Here is a 21,787-nt window from a genome sequence, read left to right on the forward strand (position 1 = left end):
CTCCCTATAGCTCAGGCCCTCAAGTCCTGGCAACATCCTCGTAAATCTTTTCAGCTTAACAACATTTTTCCGACAACATGGTGACCGAAATTGAACACAATCCTCCAAATGTGGTCTCACCAACCAGATTGGACTCTATGCAAGCCTCTGGAATCTTGAGCAACATGCAAGACTGAAGAAGGTTTCTGACCCAAAACATCGCCTGCCCATTCCCTTGTACAGATGTTGCCTGACCCTTCGAGTTTCTCCAGCATTTGGTATTTTTGCTCAAAATTCCAGCATCTACAGTCTCGTGTGTTTCTGGGCAGACACAATGGTGTAGCGGTAGAGTTGGTGCCTTACAGCGCCAGAGTCTCGGTTCAATCCTGACTACGGGCGCTGTCGGTACGGTGTTCGCATGTTCTTCCCCGCGATCGCCGGGGTTTTCTCCGGGTGCTCCGGTTTCCTCTCACGTTCCAAAGACGTGCAGGTTTGTTGGTGAATTGGCTTCTGTAAATTGTCCCTAGTGTGTAGGATAGAACTACTGTACGGGTGATCGATGGTCAGTGTAGGGCCAAGGGGCTGTTTCCATGCTGTATCCCCAAACTAAACTAAGCATCCTTGCTTTTTATTTCAGATTTCCATCGGCTGCAGTGGGTTGCCTTGGTAATATATTCAGGGCTCGCATTTTCAGTTTTAATCAATAAAAACCTAAAGGAAACACCCCCAAAGGTCTACTTGGTTAAAAAAAAAAGGCATTTTTTAATTTCACCAATGAGACTACACAGGGCTAATAAAAGTCAACCATGCAAAATCCACATTTATTTTGCTTTCTGAATGGTTCACATCGCTTTCAGATATCCACAAATAGACCAATCCTATTTGTTGTGGTTGGTGCCGTTCTGCAGCCGAGAAGATGTTGATAAATTTTAACATGCACTCAAGTCATCCATTATTGTCATTGACCTCAATTCAGCGGCACTTTAGGCAGACTGGTAGTTCCTGCACTTCCAGTAAGGCTGTATTTAGCAACCGAAAAGACACGATTTTGTTGAATTTTGACTGGAAAAATAAAATCTAAGAACTGAACCAAAAATACAAAACTGAAAAATATTTTCGCAGTTCACCTTGGAGCTCGTGTGTGTGTGTTTGTACGTGCACGCCCCACTCACCATGTGGGCACTCTCTCGTGCAAGGAGATCGCTTGGATTTCACTTCAAATGCTCTACATGTTCGGACACCTCTGGTGCCTCAGGAGTGATGGCAGCTCAGTGCTGAGGTTAGCCACGCCGAATTAACCCTGAGCCCCCTTCCACCCTCACTCGCCTGTTCCCCCGCAGATTAACCCCGCACGCTACTCAGTCCCCAAACACAGCAATCACATTATCTGTGATTTACGGCTGTGACTCTGCAACCCGTCCCTTTAATCAGGAGCGAGACTCCGCAAAGTCCGCCAACTCAGCAGCCTGTTAAACTGTAAAATGATACATCATCATGTAATGTGAAATAAATTTATTAGCGTTACCACTTACAGCAGTAGAGGTACTTCTTAAATTGAGTCAAAAAAGGAACAAGGCTGGGTAACTGGATTATATTCTTTCACTGGGCGACACAGTGGAGCAGCTGGTAGGGTCGCCCGAGACATGGGTTCGATCCTGACCGCGGGTGCTGTCTGTATGGAGTCTGTACGTTCTCCCCGTGATCTGCATGGATTTTCTCCCAGTGCTCCAGTTTTCTCCCACATTCGAACGATGTGCAGGCTTGTCGGTTAATTGGCTTCTGTAAATTGTCCCTAGTGTGTCGGATACAGCTAGCGTATGTGTGATCGCTGGTCGGCATGGACCCGGTGGGCTGAAGGGCCTGTTTCCATGCTGTATCTCTCAACTAAACTAAAACAATACTTAATGTAAAGCCACTCACAATTTACCCTTCATTCATATTTTATCTTTGCCCCCATGCTAAACGAACAGGTGAGGTGATTAACATCTCTCCTTGGATATTTTCTGCTGTTTATCAAGATTCAAAATGAACAGTGAAATTCCACCCATCCCAATATAATTTGAGCTCATATAAAATAGTGCCTTTTAACCCCAGTCTAAAATATTTTGCCATGGTTTTAAATTTAAAGATGTACAGCCCACTGAGTCCTCGTCGAACAGGGATCCCCGCACATTAACACAAGCCTACGCATACTAGGGACAATTTACACTTATATCAAGTATACAAACTATAGCCAATTAACCCACAAACATGTATGTCTTTGGAGTGTGGGAGGAAACCGAAGATATCGGAGAAATAGTTGGTATAGTTGGGATCACGGAGACATGGCTCCAGGGTGACCAAGGCTGGGAGCTGAACATCCAGGGATATTCAATATTCAGGAGGGATAGAGAGAAAGGAAAAGGAGGTGGGGTAGCGTTGCTGATTAGAAAGGAGATTAACGCAATGGAAAGGAAGGACATTAGTTTGGAGGATGTGGAATCGGTATGGGTAGAGCTGCGAAACACTAAGGGGCAGAAAACACTGGTGGGTGTTGTGTACAGGCCACCTAACAGTAGTAGTGAAGTTTGAGATGGTATCAAACAGGAAATTAGAAATGCGTGCGACAAAGGCAAAACAGTTATAATGGGTGACTTCAATCTACATATAGATTGGGTGAATCAAATTGGCAGGGGTGCTGAGGAAGAAGATTTCTTGGAATGTATGCGGGATAGTTATCTAAATCAACATGTAGAGGAACCAACGAGAGAGCATGCTATTTTAGACTGGGTATTGAGTAATGAGGAAGGGTTAGTTAGCAGTCTTGTTGTACGTGCCCCCTTGGGCAAGAGTGACCATAATATGGTTGAGTTCTTCATTAGGATGGGGAGTGACATTGTTAATTCAGAAACAATGGTTCTAAACTTAAAGAAAGGTAACTTTGAGGGTATGAGACGTGAATTGGCCAAGATTGACTGGCAATTAATTCTAAAAGGGTTGACGGTGGATATGCAATGGAAGACATTTAAAGACTGCATGGATGAACTACAAAAATTGTTCATCCCAGTTTGGCAAAAGAATAAATCAGGGAAGGTAGTACATCCGTGGATAACAAGGGAAATCAGGGATAGTATCAAAGCGAAGGATGATGCATACAAATTAGCCAGAAAAAGCAGCATACCGGAGGACTGTGAGAAATTCAGAGACCAGCAGAGGAGTCAAAGGGCTTAATTAGGAAAGGAAAAATAGATTATGAAAGAAAACTGGCAGGGAACATAAAAACTGACTGCAAAAGTTTTTATAGATATGTGAAAAGAAAGAGATTAGTTAAAACAAATGTAGGTGCCTTACAGTCAGAAACAGGTGAGTTGATCATGGGGAACAAGGATATGGCGGACCAATTGAATAACTACTTTGGTTCCGTCTTCACCAAGGAAGACATAAATAAATTGCCGGAAATAGCAGGGGACCGCGGGTCAAAGGAGTTGGAGAAATTGAGTGAAATCCAGGTTAGCCGGGAAGTGGTGTTGGGTAAATTGAATGGATTAAAGGCCGATAAATCTCCAGGGCCAGATAGGCTGCATCCCAGAGTACTTAAGGAAGTAGCTCCTGAAATAGTGGATGCATTAGTAATAATCTTTCAAAACTCTTTAGATTCTGGAGTAGTTCCTGAGGATTGACGGGTAGCAAACGTAACCCCACTTTTTAAGAAGGGAGGGAGAGAGAAAACGGGGAATTACAGACCAGTTAGTCTAACATCGGTAGTGGGGAAACTGCTAGAGTCAGTTATTAAAGATGGGATAGCAGCACATTTGGAAAGTGGTGAAATCATTGGACAAAGTCAGCATGGATTTACGAAAGGTAAATCATGTCTGACGAATTTTATAGAATTTTTCGAGGATGTAACTAGTAGCGTGGATAGGGGAGAACCAGTGGATATGGTGTATCTGGACTTCCAGAAGGCTTTCGACAAGGTCCCACATAAGAGATTAGTATACAAACTTAAAGTACACGGCATTGGGGGTTCAGTATTGATGTGGATAGAGAACTGGCTGGCAAACAGGAAGCAAAGAGTAGGAGTAAACGGGTCCTTTTCACAATGGCAGGCAGTGACTAGTGGGGTACCGCAAGGCTCAGTGTTGGAGCCCCAGCTATTTACAATATATATTAATGATCTTGATGAGGGAATTGAAGGCAATATCTCCAAGTTTGCGGATGACACTAAGCTGGGGGGCAGTGTTAGCTGTGAGGAGGATGCTAGGAGACTGCAAGGTGACTTGGATAGGCTGGGTGAGTGGGCAAATGTTTGGCAGATGCAGTATAATGTGGATAAATGTGAGGTTATCCATTTTGGTGGCAAAAACAGGAAAGCAGACTATTATTTAAATGGTGGCCGACTAGGAAAAGGGGAGATGCAGCGAGACCTGGGTGTCATGCTACACCAGTCATTGAAAGTAGGCATGCAGGTGCAGCAGGCAGTGAAGAAAGCAAATGGTATGTTAGCTTTCATAGCAAAAGGATTTGAGTATAGGAGCAGGGAGGTTCTACTGCAGTTGTACAGGGTCTTGGTGAGACCACACCTGGAGTATTGCGTGCAGTTTTGGTCTCCAAATCTGAGGAAGGACATTATTGCCATAGAGGGAGTGCAGAGAAGGTTCACCAGACTGATTCCTGGGATGTCAGGACTGTCTTATGAAGAAAGACTGGATAGACTTGGTTTATACTCTCTAGAATTTAGGAGATTGAGAGGGGATCTTATAGAAACTTACAAAATTCTGTATCATGTAAGATAGACACAAAGGGGTCACAGCTTAAGGATAAGGGGGAAATTCTTTAAAACCGAGATGTGAAGAACTTTTTTCACACAGAGAGTGGTGAATCTCTGGAACTCTCTGCCACAGAGGGTAGTCGAGGCCAGTTCATTGGCTATATTTAAGAGGGAGTTAGTGGATGTGGCTAAGGGGATCAGAGGGTATGGAGAGAAGGCAGGTACGGGATACTGAGTTGGATGATCAGTCATAATCATATTGAATGGCGGTGCAGGCTCGAAGGGCCGAATGTCCTACTCCTGCACCTAATTTCTATGTTTCTATGTTTCTAAAACCCACGTGGTCATGGGGAGAACATACAAACTCTGTACAGACAGCACCCGTGGACGGGATCGATCCCGGGTCTCTGGCACTGCAAGCGCTGTAAGGCAGCAACTCTACCGCTGCGCCACCATGCCGCCCAGTACGGTCTATGGTCTAATCTATTTTCTCCTGAAGTGCTCGGGTCTAGAAAAGTGCCACATCGGTAACATTGATTCACTTTATACCACTGCACCTGTTCTAGGTACTTGAGCAATAACAACCCATGTAAGAATTGCACCTCCCTTTGTTCCAATCTTGGCTACAGAAGCATTGTCACGTGCACAAGTCAGATGCAGGTGTGCTACGGTTGATTGATTGATCGATTGAAAGATACAGCAAGGAAACAGCCCCTTGGGCCCACCCACTCCACACTGACCCATCGATCACTCGTTCACACTAGTTCTATGTTATACCACTTTCACACCCACTCCCCAACCTCATTCTCAACTCTTTTCAGAAAGAACTATCGGCACAAGAACAGGCCCTTCAGCCCATCTGTGCCGACCATGATGCCCAGTTAAACTCACCTTATCTGCTGCACTTGATCAATACCCCTCCATTCCCTACATATTCATATACCTATCCAAATGCATCTTGAACACCCTTATCAGTTCTGCTTCCAGATATGTGCTGCTCGAAGGGCCGAATGGCCTACTCCTGCACCCATTGTCTATTGTCTATTCTTCAGACTGTAGAAGAGTCTTGACCCGAAATGTCATCTATCCACTTTCTCCAGAGATGCTGCCTGACCCGCTGAGTTACTCCAGCACTTTGTGTCCTTTGGTGCATTAACCAGCATCTGCAGTTCTTTGTTTCTACATCCCAAAGACAAGGTTGGTCGGATAATAGACCTCTGGCGTACTCGCAGAAAGTGAAAACACAACCTGTCACCACTAAGACACAGCCAAGATATTCAGCAGGAGACTGTAGGAGACGGACTTGATTGAATCGAAACTCCATCAAACCTCTTTTTCAGACTTTAGGGATACAGCATGGAAACAGGCCCTTTGGCCCACGGGTCCACTCTGACCACTAATCACCCCTTACACTAGCACTATCCTACACACTAGGGACAATTTACAATTTTTACCTAATCCAATTAACCTACAAACCTGTACGTCTTTGGAGCGTGGGAGTAAACCGGAGCACTCGGAGAAAACCCACGCGGTCACGGGGAGAAACGTACAAACTCCGTACAGGCAGCACCCGTAGTCAGGATCGAATACGGGTCTCTGGCGCTGTGAGGCAGCAACTCTACCGCTGTGCCACAGTGCTGCCCTTATAAACCCTCTTATATCTCAAAAGCTTCCCGTTTTGTTCAATTTTAGTTCAGCCAGTTACAAAATGCTAACTCAGTGGAGCAGGCGGTATCTCTCGATAGAAGGAATGGGTAACGTATCGAGTTGAGACCCTTCGCGACACAAAATGTCACACTCATTCCTTCCATCCAGAGATGCTGCCTGTCCCGCTGAGTTACTCCAGCATTTTGTGTCTGTCTTCGGTGTAAAGCAGCATCTGTAGTTCCTTCCGATACAAAGTGCTTACATGCCCCAAAGCAACTAACTGGTGTAGTCAGTGCCACTATTTCCTCAAAGAGAGAAAATCTGATATTATCATTAATTATCCACCTCGGCATATGTGCTAACATTCTTAGATCAACACAGCACGAATGGCAAGTGCCAAGGGTTTATTCTCTGCGCGGTTTTAGTTTTGATTAGCAGAACTGGCTTCTGGAACTCTGCCCATTCAACTATAAATAAACTTCCACTGCCTTACGGGGAATCATGTGTGAACAATTGTTTTCTTTTAAACTGATTCCTCATGTTAGCGCCAGGCACTTCCACCCTACAGGCCGAAAACTTGGACCAGAAAATGAAATCAGCGGCCCTTTTTGATGTTTAACTGCCACATAAAAACTGCTTAGCACCCATTTTGGGAAATTAGACCAGACATCGCTTCTTGCAATTCACCCTAACACCGGGATATCATATCCTTCGCAAACCACCATCTGCAGTTCCTTACATCCAACCTGCGTCTCCTCTTCCAGTTGTGTGCGTGTGTTGATGTCCAGTGGCGGACTGGGTCTAAAAACATTAGTTGCCAGAAGACAAAGAGGGCCCACTCACAACTACAATGCTATCATTTAACAGGGGCCCACTTGCCATTGGGCAAACTGACACCCTGGCCAGTCCGCCACTGTTGATGTCATCAAACTGTGACAGAAATTAGATCATGAGCTCGCGACCTCCATTTTTTATTGTTTACTGCGGTGGCGCAGCGGTAGAGTCGCTGCCTTACAGCGTCAGAGACCCGGGCTCGGCCTTGACTACATGTGCTGCCTGCGCAGAGCTTTTACGTTTTGTAACCGCGTGGGTTTTCTCCGGGCGCTCCGGTTGCCTCCCACATCCCAAAGACGTGCAGGTTTGTAGGTTAATCGGCCTCTGTAAAGTGTAAACTGCCCTCGGTGTGTGGAGAGTGGATGAGAAAGTGGGACAGATTAGAACTGGCGTTAATAGTTCGGCACAGACTTGACCCGAGGTGCAGGCCCGCCACCGATGTTCTGGCACCCTCGGTTCCACAGCCTTGCCTTGCGTTCCATTTGCCGGACCAACTGAGGTCATGGCCTTGTGTGGGAGCCGCGATACCGGCCCGCAATGTTGGCCGCGGAAGTTAGCAACGGGAACGGATCTACCGGTTCCAGCTGGGCCAGAATTCCGGAGCCCAACGCACTGGAGGCAAATTTGACCGGCCAGATGGCACGGAAGTCCAGATGAAGTCCAGATCGGCCGCCTCAATTGTTGTCTGTGCGGAGTTTGTACCTTCTCCCCGTGACCTGCGTGAGATTTCTCCGAGATCTTCAGTTTCCTCCCACACTCCAAAGACATACAGATCGGCCGCCTCAACCAAAAAAAAGTGAGAGAGAGAAAGAGAGATGTGGGTTTTTCCAATATACACCTTGGCAAGGGATTAAATCTCCAGCTCAACATGCTATTCAGCAGTTACGTGTATTCCTCAGTGAAGAACGAGGTTTCTAAACGTGCAGTACTTTGTTCCCCTTGTGCAGTTTTCAGTTTTTATTTTTACTTGGTCAGTATTTCTGCTGTGGTTTTTCCTGTCTGGAGATGGAAAATAAAACCCACCCACCAGCTTAATGATATTAGAGAACAACTGGTGGAGGTTCTTTACGTAAGGGTGTCCCCAGAGGCGCAGGGTTATGAAGGCTGTCTATCCACCTCCGTGCTGGATAGCTCTACCCCACCACTGTTAGGTTGCTGGAGCCATCTCCAGGACTGGACAGTTTGAATCCCACCGAGGCATCTGGGGATTTTAAACTCCCATTATTAATCTGGAATAAAAAGACAATGAAATTGCCAGATTCCTGCAAAACCCCAACTGGTTCACTGGTGTCCATCAGGGAAGGAAATCAGCCATTCTATCTGGAATGCACAATAAAAAAAGCTGGATGCAGTCCATGAATGACTGAATAAATAAACACCTCCCATCTTTAAGCCCTTAACAGCGGCGGCACAGCGGTAGAGTTGTTGACTCACAAGCGCCAGAGACCCTGGTCGATCCTGACCACTGTTGCTGTCTGTACGGAGTTTGTACCTTCTCCCCGTGACCTGCGTGAGATTTCTCTGAGATCTTCAGTTTCCTCCCACACTCCAAAGACATACAGGCTTGTAGGTTAATTAACTTGGTAAATGGAGAAATTGTCCCTAGTGGGTGTAGGATAGTGTTACTATGTTGGGATCGCTGGTCGGCGCGGACCCGGTGGGCCGAAGGGCCTGTTTCCGCGCTGTATCTCTAAACTAAACTAAACAGTTGCTATTTCCCACCTCCGCTCCATGCTGTTGGGATTTTCAATGACAATGTTTTGAGGTTATAGATCAAGGCAAACATCATTCTGTATCGGAAGAACATTTCTGAAGTAGAGACCAAGAGTACATGCTTACATGATAATAGCCTGTAGAAGGGCCTCGACCCGAAACATCACCCATTCCTTCTCGCCAGAGGTGCTGCCTGCCCCGCTGAGTTACTCCAGCATTTTGTGTCTATCTTACATGATACAGTATTTGACTTTCATGTTAAGTATCAAGCTACTGCAAAGACCCCACACTTAGTTCTGTATGTGGGATTTACAGAGCCAAAGTGCATAGTTGCTTAATCAGCAAATGTAGTCCAATGTGCCCCCTTCTGAAATATCGTCAGAAATTAGCTCAATATTTTTTTAGTTTAGAAATACAGCATGGCAACAGGCCCTACAGCCCACCAAGTCTATGCTGACCATCGATCACCCTTTCACACTAGTTCCACGTTGCCCTACATGGTTACGTGTAGCGATTGTTCTAAATTCCCTCCTCTAACTTACAAAACTGCATGGAAAAAAAAAACCTAAATTCCTTTCTTTTCAAAGCACTGGGTTCAACCCCATCGCAAACAAGTGTCTGATTTGCTTATGTAGACTCATCCCGTAGTTGAAGGATTGAACATGGAACTGGAGACAGTGCAACTCCCCTCCCACCAACCAACTCACTCACCGTGCATCTCCTTCGATTCCACTCACGCAACCCTATTCCAATTTCATCTCCAAGCCCATCCACACCAGCCTGACAATTAGCCATACCCACCCCCCCAGGCTTCATCCAACACCCATCCTGTTTTGGAGGAGGCACGGTGTGAAGCTGCTACCTCACACCGCTGGAGAACCCGGGTTCGATCCCGATGTCGGGTGCTGTCTGTGTGGAGTTTGCACATTCTCCCCTGTGGCCACGTGGGTTTCCTCTGGGCGCTCCGGTTTCCTCTCAGATCCCAAAGGCGAGCAGGTTTGTATATTAATTGGCCTCTGTAAATTGTTCTTGGCATGCAGGGAGGGGATGCAAAAAGTGGGAATAATACAGAACTATTGTGAACGAGTGATCGATTGTCAGCAAGGACTTGTGGGCTGAAGGGCCTATTTCCATGCTGTATCTCTAAACTAAACTTGCTAGCTGTGTAACAGAGTCATAGAGTAATACAGCAGGAAAACAGACACTTCGGCCCATCAAATCCGTGCTTATACTCAAGCATCCATTTACACTAATCCTATTATTTTCTTCCTGAGTTCCCATCAATGTGGGTGGAACTAAAATAGAAAAGATGACAAAGTACTGCAAGAGGAGTAACTCAGTGGGTCAGGCAGCATCCACAAGGGTCTCAAGTCATCTATCCATGGTGGCCAGAGACACTGCCTGCCCTGTCCAGCTACCCCAGCCCTTTAAAGTATGGCCTGAAGCACCTTGGGCCTTTGCATGTGACACCACCAACAGAACTTGCATGGGGCCTCCACTAGCGGCCAAGTTATCATGGGATGGAACAAGTTCTCGACTGTAGTTGGTAATGAAATTACAAATAACAAAATACTGTCCACAGGGGGGCATCGCGGTGGCGCAGCGGTAGAGTTGCTGCCTTAAAGCGCCAAACACCTGGGTTCGATCCTGACTGCGGGTGCTGTCTGTACGGAGTTTGCAAGTTCTCCCCATGACCAGCGTGGGTTTTCTGCGGGATCTCCTATTTCCTCCCACACTCCAAAGACGTGCAGGTTTGTGGGTTAATTGGCTTGTTATAATTGTAAATTATACCCTAGCGTTAGCGTACAGGGATTGCTGGTCGGCGCGGAGTCGCTGGGCCAAAGGGCCTGTTTCTGCGCTGTATCTTTAAACTAAAGCACTCTAAATTGTGCCGCCATAAAATCTACCTCAAGTGTAAACACGGAGTTCAAAAGCCTGGCTGTATCGGGAATTTAAGGTGTCAGGCAGAATGTAAATGCTCTCTGTCGGCACGCTGAACTGGGCCAGTACGTGGCACAGGCAGAGACACCCACCACGTTACATTCACCGGTCACTTTTACTGACCTGAGCACCCATCCAAGGGTTCGTCCATCCATTGCACCCACGGGCTCTTCCACCCAGCCACTAGATTCCTGAAGGACCCGAGCATAAACACAGCTCGTGCAACAGTGAAGTCTGCATGTCGTAAACCTCACCCATCCCAGGCCCAAGGGTAAGTGTGAGCCGCAAACACACCTGTCCGGGTCTCTACAAGTGGGAACAGCTCTCTCCACTCAAGACCTGCCTCAACCCATTAGTCATCACCTGGCCAGCGTAGCACACATATCTCCACAGAGTTTCAGTGCAAAGCACAAATTGTGCGTTAACGTCACAGTCATTGCCCCCATTAGGCGGAACAGTGGCGCAACGGTAGAGTTGCTGCCTTAGTTACAGCGCTTGCTTGCAGCAGGTTCGATCCCGACTATCGGGTGCTGTCTGTATGGAGTTTGTGTGTTCTCCCCGTGACCACGTGGGCTTTCCCCAAGATCTTCGGTTTCCACCCACCATCCAAAGACGTGCAGGTTTGTTGGTTAATTTGCTTGGTGTAAGTGTAACTTGTCCCTAGTGTGTGTAATATAGTGTTAATGTGCAGGGATCTCTGGTCAGTGGGCCGAAGGGCCTGTTTCCGCTCTGTATCTCTAAGCTAAACAAAAAAATGGTGAATTTTCCTGATAGATCCCTTCAATGATCCAGCACTACCCCCAACACCACTGGCCACCTACCCTTGGTTCATGGAGATACCACAGATAACACAGGAACCACTCAGCAGGTCAGGCAGCATCAATGGAGCCCCGGAAATGTGTCGGATGGAACTGCAGATGCCGGTTTAAACCAAAGATAGACACAAAAAGCTGGAGTAACGTCACCTATTCCTTTTCTCCAGAGATGCTGTCTGGCCCGCGGAGTTACTCCAGCTTTGTGTGTCTTGCTTAGGAAACAGAGCTCAACATTTCAGCTCCATGATCTTGCACCGGAGTTGGGGGAAAGTTAGAGGCAAAAGCGAGCTTGGTTTTTTGAGAATGTTTCTACATTGAGAGGTTTTCAGTCTCTGCAATTCTCCATCTCAGATGATTGAGACGCTGAGACACCACGCTTAAAGGCTGGAAGTGTTTGGCTTTGTTTTGACAATGAACCAGACATGGAGATCATCCTGAAGAGTGGACAAGGTACAGACCGGCCTCGATCTTACTGAGTGAAAGGACAGCCCCGATGGGCCAAATGGCATGCACCTCTCGTAGAGTCATATAGTACAGAAACAGGCCCTTTGGCAAAACTCCTCCATGCCGACCAAAATGCCCCATCTAAGCTGGTCCTGTTTGTCTTTGTTTGGCCCGTGCCTTCTATTGCTTATTCCCCGTTCCCTGGCTACAAGGTTGTCCTCTTTCCCACCTCCCATAAGACCAGAACCTGGGATTGGTAGAGTGTCACCTGCTCACCTATACAAACCACTCTGCTTTGGGGGAGGGGTGAGTGGGGGAGGGGGAGGGGGGGGGGGGAGGAGGATGGAGGGGGGGGGGGGGGAGGAGGATGGAGGGGGAGGGTGAGGGGAATTCTCTCGATATGGTTGTCTCTGCCAAGTTTGGTGTTTATTACCCATCCCCAATGGGCCTTCCAATGCAGCGATTCACCAGGCCACTTCGGAAGGTAGTTGAAGGGTCTACCATCTTGATACGATCTGGAGAGACATCCAGGCCATACAAGCTGACGATGGGAGGTTTCCTTCACTAAAGGACACTGGAGTTATATTTAAGAAGTCGGAGAGCCAGAGCACAGATATAGGCCCTTTGACCCACCTTGAGAATACCAATCAAGTTGGCATTCTGGGCTAGTCTCACTTGCCTGCGTTTGACCCGTGCTCTAAAAACCCTTCCTAATTATATACCTGTCCAAATGTCTTTTAAAAATTGTAACTGTGTAGCTTCCTACGGCAAGTAGAGCTTCCCCTTCCCATTAGTAACTGGTGGACTTGTACATCATTCCAATAGTGTCATGTTAGTCATTGAAAGGATCAACATTTTAATTCCATATTTAATTAAATGAGTTTACATTTCCCGCACAAATGTAAACCCAATAGCAAATTCTAACTCATACTTACAGATCAATAGCGTCTACTGGAACACCATAACCACCATGACACACTACCTCTAATTATGCATATTAAAGCTACTCCCCTCATTTAAACACACACACGCACACACAGACACTGACATGTTCTAATTAGATGGCTTTAGTGGCAAGAACACAAGAGATAGAGTCAAGAGTGGATCATTTAATTCCTTGTGCTACTAAGTCAGTGAGATCATGGCCGACCTTCTCCCTTAATGCTACTTTCCTACATTAACCCCGCACCCCTGATTCTATTAATATACAAACCACTGTCAACCCCATATTAAAATATATTACATAGAACAGTGCAGAACAGCAATGGGCCATTCGGCCCACAATATTTGTGACAAACACCTTGCCATCTGCCTGCACGTGATCCATATCGAAAAATTCCCTGCACTTCAATGTGCCTATCTAAAGGCTTCTTAAAGGCTACTATCATATCTGCCTCCACCAACACTCCTGGAACCCACTACCCTCTGTGTTAAAAAAACATGCCCTGCACATCTCCGTTAAACATGCCCCCTCTCACCTTACTCTGGAACTTGGCCGTCTTGGGTAAGAATTCCTTAAGTTCAACACTCTCTGGGTAAAGCAATCTCCTCCCATCTCTGTACTGAATGGCTGGTCCCTTAGCGTGACCTTTAGGTGATTCTGAGCAGTGTCTGTGGCTGGGTGAAACTGGGGCTGCTCCAAGTCTGACAACAGACTGCATGGCAAAACTCCCACGCAGATGGCAACACACAGCATGTAGTGAGACATAAAATGAAGGAACTATTAAAAAAAAAAGGGCTTAAAATTATATTGGAGAGGGTGGCAATTCATGTCCAAAATGAATTCAGGATTTCCTCAGCTTGCAAGTAGAATTAGAATTGAACCTCTGCAGCACTGACGGAACACCCACCAGCTAAGCTCCGACGCACAATTCCTTCTGTGGTGGAGAATGGCACGTGTTGGGATTAAACTCGCTGAGAACGGCAACACTCTCTGTGATCACCGACTCAGAGAATTGGAAAACAAGTCAAGGGTGGCAGCCGAAATGGAACAGGGAGGAAATTTTCCAAAACCCAAACTATTCCCATGCACTTTGACCACAAAGAAGGTACCCCACTTGCAAACAACCCCCTCCCCGGCCACCCAGCCAGGTGGTAATGACCGGCTTTGAAAGGCTCAAACCGAATGTGAAATAGAATGTGTCAACGCTACAAGGCCAGCTCTCTCGTGATGCCAAAGGAGACACAAATTGCTGGAGTAACTCAGCGGGACAGGCAGCATCTGCAGAGAGAAGGAATGGGTGACGTTTGGGGTCGTGACCCTTCTTCAGCTTCTTCTCTAATGATGTTCCTCGTCTAGCCCTAACCCTTTCCTCCAAGTCTTCCAGTCATGGAATCGTACAGCACAGGAGTAGGCCCTTCAGCCCACTGACAACCATTTGCCATGCCGACCATCAAACTCCAATCCCATTTTATTTTCCAAGATTCCCATCAACGCTGAAACCACGCCACACACTGCTTCCATGCCCAATTTTCCCAGCAGGTCTCATTCTCCAGAGGGCTCCAATCAGTAACAATTCTCACTGTCCAAGTCCAAGAGTCGTTTTTGCATTCTTTACAATCAGATCAGCCACAACCATTACTGTAAGACTGGGATAATCTGGAAGTTGACTAATCGAGAATCTCAATAGTTCATTGTTTGGTTCATCAGGTGATGTTTGCTGTGCTCCTTCACAGTACGTAGAGACCCCCCCCATCACCATTCCAGCCCACCATTCCCATTTTTCCCATTTTACACTGACTGAGATCCAGGTTCCCACTCCCTTTCACTCCCTTTCAAAGTCTTTTTAAACTGACTGGGACCCCCTTTCCCACACTCCCTACAAACTGACTGGACCCCATTCCCTATGTTCCCGTTAAAATGGCTGCCACCTTGTATCCCACTCCTCCTTTAAACTGACTGGGACCCCATTTCCCACACATCCTTTAAACTCAGGTTCAATGGAAAATGTATTACAACACTATGTAAAATCTAAACAAAAGTGGCTTAAAAATGGCATATTGAGGTACTCATAGGGAATAATATCTAATAGTGTGGAACATCTGTCGGTTTGGCACCGATAAAAGTCCCAATCTTGCCGGATTATCACTGTTAAACTGTAGAGCTACTCTAGCTAGCAGGGCAAGCTAAATGGGCAGAGTGGCCTACTCCCACTCCCAATTTATGTACAGTATTGTCTGATCTGACTGGATAGGTTTACAAGGTGAATTCCCGGGATGGCAGGACTGTTATATGCTGAGAGAATGGAGTGGCTGGGCTTGTATACTCGGGAGTTTAGAAGGATGAGAGGGCATCTTATTGAAACATATAAGATTATTAAGGGTTTGGACACGCTAGAGGCAGGAAACCGATGTTGGGGGAGTCTAGAACCAGAGGCCAGGGTTTAAGAATAAGGGGTAAGCCATTTAGAACGGAGATGAATGAGGAAACACTTTTTCACACAGAGAGTTGTGAGTGTGGAATGCTCTGCCTCAGAGGGCGGTGGAGGCCGGTTCTCTGGATACTTTCAAGCGAGAGCTGGATAGGGCTCTTAAAGATAGCGGAGTCAGGGGATATGGGGAGAAGGCAGGAATGGGGTACTGATTGGGGATGATCAGCCATGATCACATTGAATGGCGGTGCTGGCTTGGAGGGCCGAATGGCCTACTCTTGCACCTATTGTCTATTGTCTAAAACAAAGCTTCCCACAGTACCTCAGTGCACGTGGCAACAATAATCCTAAACCTAAACATCCTCTCGTGCTCTGTTGAAATTGCCCGCAGAGTCGCTCCACATATTGGTCACGTTTGCCTGTGTCCACAGGGGAGCCGTGTCACGGGTGGTGACTGCAGCCCTCGCTCCAACTCATTGTTTTATAACGAGTCCGTCGCTTTTTCCTGTGAGCCGCTCCAAAGACAACAACACAGACAGCACGCGAGCCAACAAGTTAATTCATGAAAACCCCTTTCCCGTGCAGTCAGTGATTTTACTCATTTCCATCCGTTCTTGTTCGGGAGGTCTATGGTCCGGCCATTTGTCATTTTAATACTGCATTATTGCTGTGATATAAGGAGCCATTTCCTTTCGATATTGGCTCTTAATCCTCATTAGATCAACTGCAGCTCCCAGAAACGCTGGCGCAAATCCAACATCCACTTTGCAGTCGGACATATTTGAAGAATTCTTTCCCCTGTGGATTTCTTAACCCTCGCTGTGCTCAGGAAACTACTCCAAATGCAATTTGCTTTCCCCCTCACACAGACGCAATTAAATACATGCGTAGCCGTGTTACCGAGCCGATCGGAATTCCAGACTCGGCTTTGAAGTGCCTTTTGTGCTTAGCAAGGTGAGGAACACTCTCGGGTGAAGCAGAATTTCACCCCTCCCACATCGCTGTCCAATATTAGTAGGAAGGGACGGCAGACTGGTTTACACCAAAATTAGTCACAAAATAACTCAGCGGGTCAGGCAGCATCCCTGGAGAAAAGGTATAGGTGTCGGTTTTGGTTGGAACCCTTCTTCAGACTGTGGGTCACCCTGACCCGAAATGTAACCCATTGCTTTTTGAGAGAGAGAGAGAGAGAGAGAGAGAGAGAGAGAGACAGAAAGAGAGAGAGAGATGTTGCCTGAGCCGCTGAGTTACTCCAGCACTTTGTGTCTATTCACAATCCAATATTACCTGCACATGCCTTGCTGTTGCCCCACTGAGTGCAGGTGCTAATTTACTGACAATTAGTGCCAACATTTGGCCAGTGTTCAGAACAAAGAATTTGGGCTGAATTAATATTGGTCCAAACTCACATTAAATCCACAACAGCCATTGGTAAGAAAAGAGGCGCCAGAGAAACAAGACACAAAGTGCTGGAGTAATTCAGTGGCCTGACGGCATCTCTGGAGAACATGGATAGGTGATGTTTCGGATGGGTGGCCCTTCTTCATTTTGGGATGCATTTCAAGCATTGTGGACCTAGACCAGCCCATCACACAAACCAACCTCCCTTCCATTGTATTTAAGAAGGAACTGCAGATGCTGGAAAATCGAAGGTACACAAAAATGCTGGAGAAACTTAGCAGGTGCAGCAGCATCTATGGAACGAAGGAAATAGGCAACGTTTCGGGCCAAAGCCCTTCTTGAGTGGCCCGAAACGTTGCCTATTTCCTACGCTCCATAGATGCTGCTGCACCCGCTGAGTTTCTCCAGCATTTTTGTGTACCTTCCCTTCCATTGTATCCATGTACACCTCACGCTAGCTGGGCATAATCAAGGACGAGTATCACAGCGGCCACTCCCTCTCCCTCCCCCATCTCCCATCAGGCAAGAGGTACAGAAGTGTGAAAATGCACACCTCCAAAAGTTTCTTCCCAGCTGTTATCAGGCAACTGAACCATCCTACCAACAACGAGGGAGCAGTCATGAGCTACTATCTACCTCATTGGAGACCCACGGACTGCCTTTGATCGGACTTTACCTTGCACTAAACATTATTCACGTATTATTCCCTCTATCATATATCTGTACAGTGTGGAAGGCTCGATTGTAATCAATGTATTGTCTTTCCGCGGAATAGTTAGCATGCAATAAAAGCTTTTCACTGTACCTCGGTACATGTGACAATAAACTAAACTCAACTCAAACACAGTGAGCTCTTTAGCACCAAAGACCCGGTTTCAGCTTTGCTACAAACTGCCCCCTCTTCCCTTTAAGTGATTTATTGTCATGCCAGCAAGAGGCTGTAGTCAGTGTAAATGTCCAGCATACCAGAGACTAATCTTGGGATCATTGGCCAAAAAAATCTATTTCCCCCCCTCCCTATCTACCATCCACGGATACCAAACTATCAATCTATGTCAAGCCATTTGATGAATTGTTGAACAAATCACCACAACATCTAATGGAAGACTGAACCATATACAATGTTGGGACAAGCACAAAACTGTACAATTGACCCATAGAACATAGAACAGGGCAGCACAGGAACAGGCCCTTCAGCCCACAATGTCTGTGCCAAATATAATGCCTAGTGAAACTCATCTCACCTGCCTGAACATTATCCGTATCCCTCTATTTCCAGCACATTTATGTGCCTATCTAAAAGCCTCTGAAACGCCACTATTGTAACTGGCTCCACCACCATGTCTGGCTTCACATCCTTGGCCCCCACTACTCTCTGTGTAAAAAACTTGCCCCACACGTCTCCATTACACCTCCCCCCTCTCACCTTACAACTAAGCCCTCGATTGTTGGACATTTCCACCCAGGAAAAAAGGTTCTGACTCGTTGGTGGGTCCAGACCTTTGTCCAAGTAGTCATTGTGCACTAAAGCCTTGATATGGGGTATTAGCCTGCTATTCAACATTGGTTTGGTTTGCAGACGACTCCACATAGCTCCAACAAGGACCACTACGGAGGGAGAGTTCTGGCCCAGAAATCCCCCCTTGCATTGCCACCCTACCCGCTCTCCCACCACCCTCACCAATAAGAGATCGATTGGCTCAGGCTTGGTATTACATGTAGGATCCTTCTGGTATTGTGTAGATGAGCCATTGTGAAGGATCCAAGGATAAGATAAAACATCAAGTGCCGGAGTCACTCAGCGACATTTTGGATCAGGACACTTCTTCATTCCCATCACAGATGCTGCCTAAGACCGTTGAGTTCCTCCAGCACTTTGTGTTTTGCTGACGTTTCCAGCATCTGCAGTTCCTTGTGCCTACATTTACTCAGCCTCACAAGATGCGCATCTTTGTTGAGCTCTGACTCACGATAAAGGGCGCGACTCAACAAGTTAGTTGGGTGTTATTTTAGCCCTTAGTCTATTTATATTTCTCCATAAGTGGAAGGAAGGCTTGCCCCACCCAAGGAACATGTTTCCATGTAGCACTTGGTCAGAACAGGAAATTGCCCAAAGACTTCCAGGTGTGCCAGTATTAAACAGTAAACGGGAGAATTCGGAATTCTGCGCAAAGATTAGCTGTTTAAGGGAGAACGGAGAATCGAAAATAAAACTCTGGTCTGTTGGCCAGAGATGACAACAAGGTAGTCAGTAAGGGGGAAAGTGATTGCTTAAGGTGAGGGGGGAAAAGATTCAATACGCACCTGAGGGACAGCTTTTTCTACACAGAGGGAGGTTTGTATATGGAACGAGGTGCCAGAAGAAGTGGTAGAAGCAAGTACAATGCCCGCGGTTGGCAGAGACGAGAGGGGGGGGGGATCGCCAGGGGGGGGGGGGGGGGGGTCGGGGGGAACCACTTTGGGGGGGGGGGGGAGGGGGGGGGAGGGGGGGGAAGGAAGGGGGGGGGGGGGGGGGGGGGGGGGGGGGGGAGGCAGAACAAAGGAGGAACCGGTGTGTACTTTGTAAAGTTGTCAGCGCCATAGGTGGCCACTATTTGCATAACTTGGGTGTGCAAATTTCACTGTGCTTTGTCACAAGTGACAATAAAGTATTCTGTTCCATTTAAAAGATATTTGGGCAAATACTTGGAACATTGACACGATCCATAGGACATCCTACCCATGAATAGGAAAGGTACAGACGGTATGGGCCGAACGCGGGCAAACGGTACTAGCTCAGATAGGCATCTAGGGCAGCATGGACACGTCGGGTCGAAGGGCCTGTTTCCGTGCTGTACGTCTCTAATAGGTGGAGGGGGGGGAGGGAAGAATAGATAGGTTGGCTAAGTACTAGTTTCTAACATAAACCATGCCACAGCTAACAAACAACAATGGCAGATTGGGATGCTTCTTGGTCTATTTATATTTCTCCGTAAGTGGAAGGAAGGCTTGCCCCACCCAAGGAACATGTTTCAAGAGAGCGTTTTCACTTTCAGTCCAAGTATTGTGTGGGTTTAGTTGAGATTAGTTTAGAGACACAGCGAGGAAACAGGCCCTTCGGCCCACCGGGTCCGTGCTGACCAGCGATCCCCACACATTAACACTGTCCTACGCCCACAGGGGACAATTTTTACCGTGTCAATTAACCTATAAACCTGTACGTCTTTGTAGCGTGGGAGGAAACCGAAGATCTCGGTGAAAACCCAAGCAGATCACGGGGAGAACGTACAAACTCCGTACAGACAGAGCCCGTAGTCGGGATCGAACCCGGGTCTCCGCCGCTGCATTCGCTGTAAGGCAGCGACTCTACCGCTGCGCCACCGTGACCATCCGTGCCACCATGACCGAGTTGTGCAGATTTTTGATTGAAAAGACCCAAGTTTCCAATCTGCAAGGGACCCACTTTCAGCTCTAGGAAATGCTGCCAAAAATGTTTCCGGCTCTGGAAAGTCTCATCTATAATCCAAGCGCACTCCCAAAAACTTATATTTTTTAAATAAGCAAGTGAGTAAATAATTGATGAAGAGAAACGATTTGAAAGCTTTTCTGCAGTTTATGTGGGAGGTCGAGAGGGATGGTTGAGATGGAGGTAGAAACATAGACAATAGGTGCAGGAGGAGGCCATTCAGCCCTTCCAGCCAGCACCGCCATTCAATATGATCACGGCTGATCATCCGAAATCATTGCCCCGTTCCGGCTTTCTCCCCATATCCCTTGATTCCGTTAGCCCTAGGAGCTAAATCTAACGCTCTCTTGAAAACATCCAGTGAATTGGCCTCCACTGCCTTCTGTGGCAGAGAATTCCACAGATTCCCAACTCTCTGGGTGAAAATGTTTTTTCCTCGTCTCAGTCCTAAATGGAATACCCCTTATTCTTGAACTGCGACCCCTGGTTCTGGATTCCCCCAACATCAGGAAAATCGTTCCTGCATCTAGCCTGTCCAAATCTATTGAATTTTATATGTTTCTATAAGATTCCCTCTCATCCTTCTAAATCCAGTGAATATAATAAGCCTAGTCGATCCATTCTTTTACCATATGTCAGTCACGCCATCCCGGGAATTAACCTGGTGAACCAACGCCGCACTCCCTCAATAGCAAGAATGTCCCTCCTCAAATCAGGAGGCCAAAACTGCACACGATACTCCAGGTGTGGTCTCACCAGGGCCCTGTACAACTGCAGTAGGATGTCCTTACTCCTATACTCAAATCCTCTCGCTATGAATTTAAATTTGTTATGAATTTAACGACAGGCGTCACATACAGTTGGTTTGAGGCATGAATGACATAAGACGTGCGGGTTTGTAGGTTAATTGGCCTCTGTAAATAGGCTCTAGTGTGTAGGGAGTGGAAGAGAACTGGTGTGAATGGGTGATCGATGGTCAGTGTGGACTCTGTCGGACGAAGGGCCTATTTCCATGCTGTATCTCTAAAACTAAAACTCTCATTGTGCAGCTCATAATTCCATATTCCCTTACAACATTGAAGCCCATTAGAATTATACTGACTCATCAGGCAGTAACAAAGCCCTCACTAACTGTCCTTGTAATCTATTCTCTCCACTCTTCTCAGTTCTACCACCTATCTACAAGGACAGTTCACTGTTGCTAACTGATTGACCGAACTACACGCCATTTAGATAGTGGAGGAAGCCAGAGCATGCAGGAGAAACCACGCAAAACATGCACACTCCACACAGACAGCAACAGAAATTAGGATGCAGTCCAGGTCACAGGAGGTATGAGGCAGCAGCTCAACCAGGTGTGCCTCGGAACCTCCTATCTACCGATGCATAGATAGTGTAGACAGTCAGAACCATTTTCCCCTCAGGGTGAAAATATCAAAGACCAGAGGGT

At 46.9% G+C, this 21,787-nt stretch overlaps 1 protein-coding gene across 2 annotated transcripts in view; it reads right to left on the bottom strand.

Moving 5' to 3' along the window:
- The window catches only part of samd11 (sterile alpha motif domain containing 11), a 250,660-nt gene that overhangs the window by 152,844 nt on the left and 76,029 nt on the right, over positions 1–21,787 (bottom strand). The gene's annotated exons all lie outside the window — the stretch shown is intronic.

This window comes from Leucoraja erinacea, chromosome 30, assembly GCF_028641065.1.
Source record: "Leucoraja erinacea ecotype New England chromosome 30, Leri_hhj_1, whole genome shotgun sequence".
Classification (NCBI taxonomy): Eukaryota; Metazoa; Chordata; class Chondrichthyes; order Rajiformes; family Rajidae; genus Leucoraja; species Leucoraja erinaceus.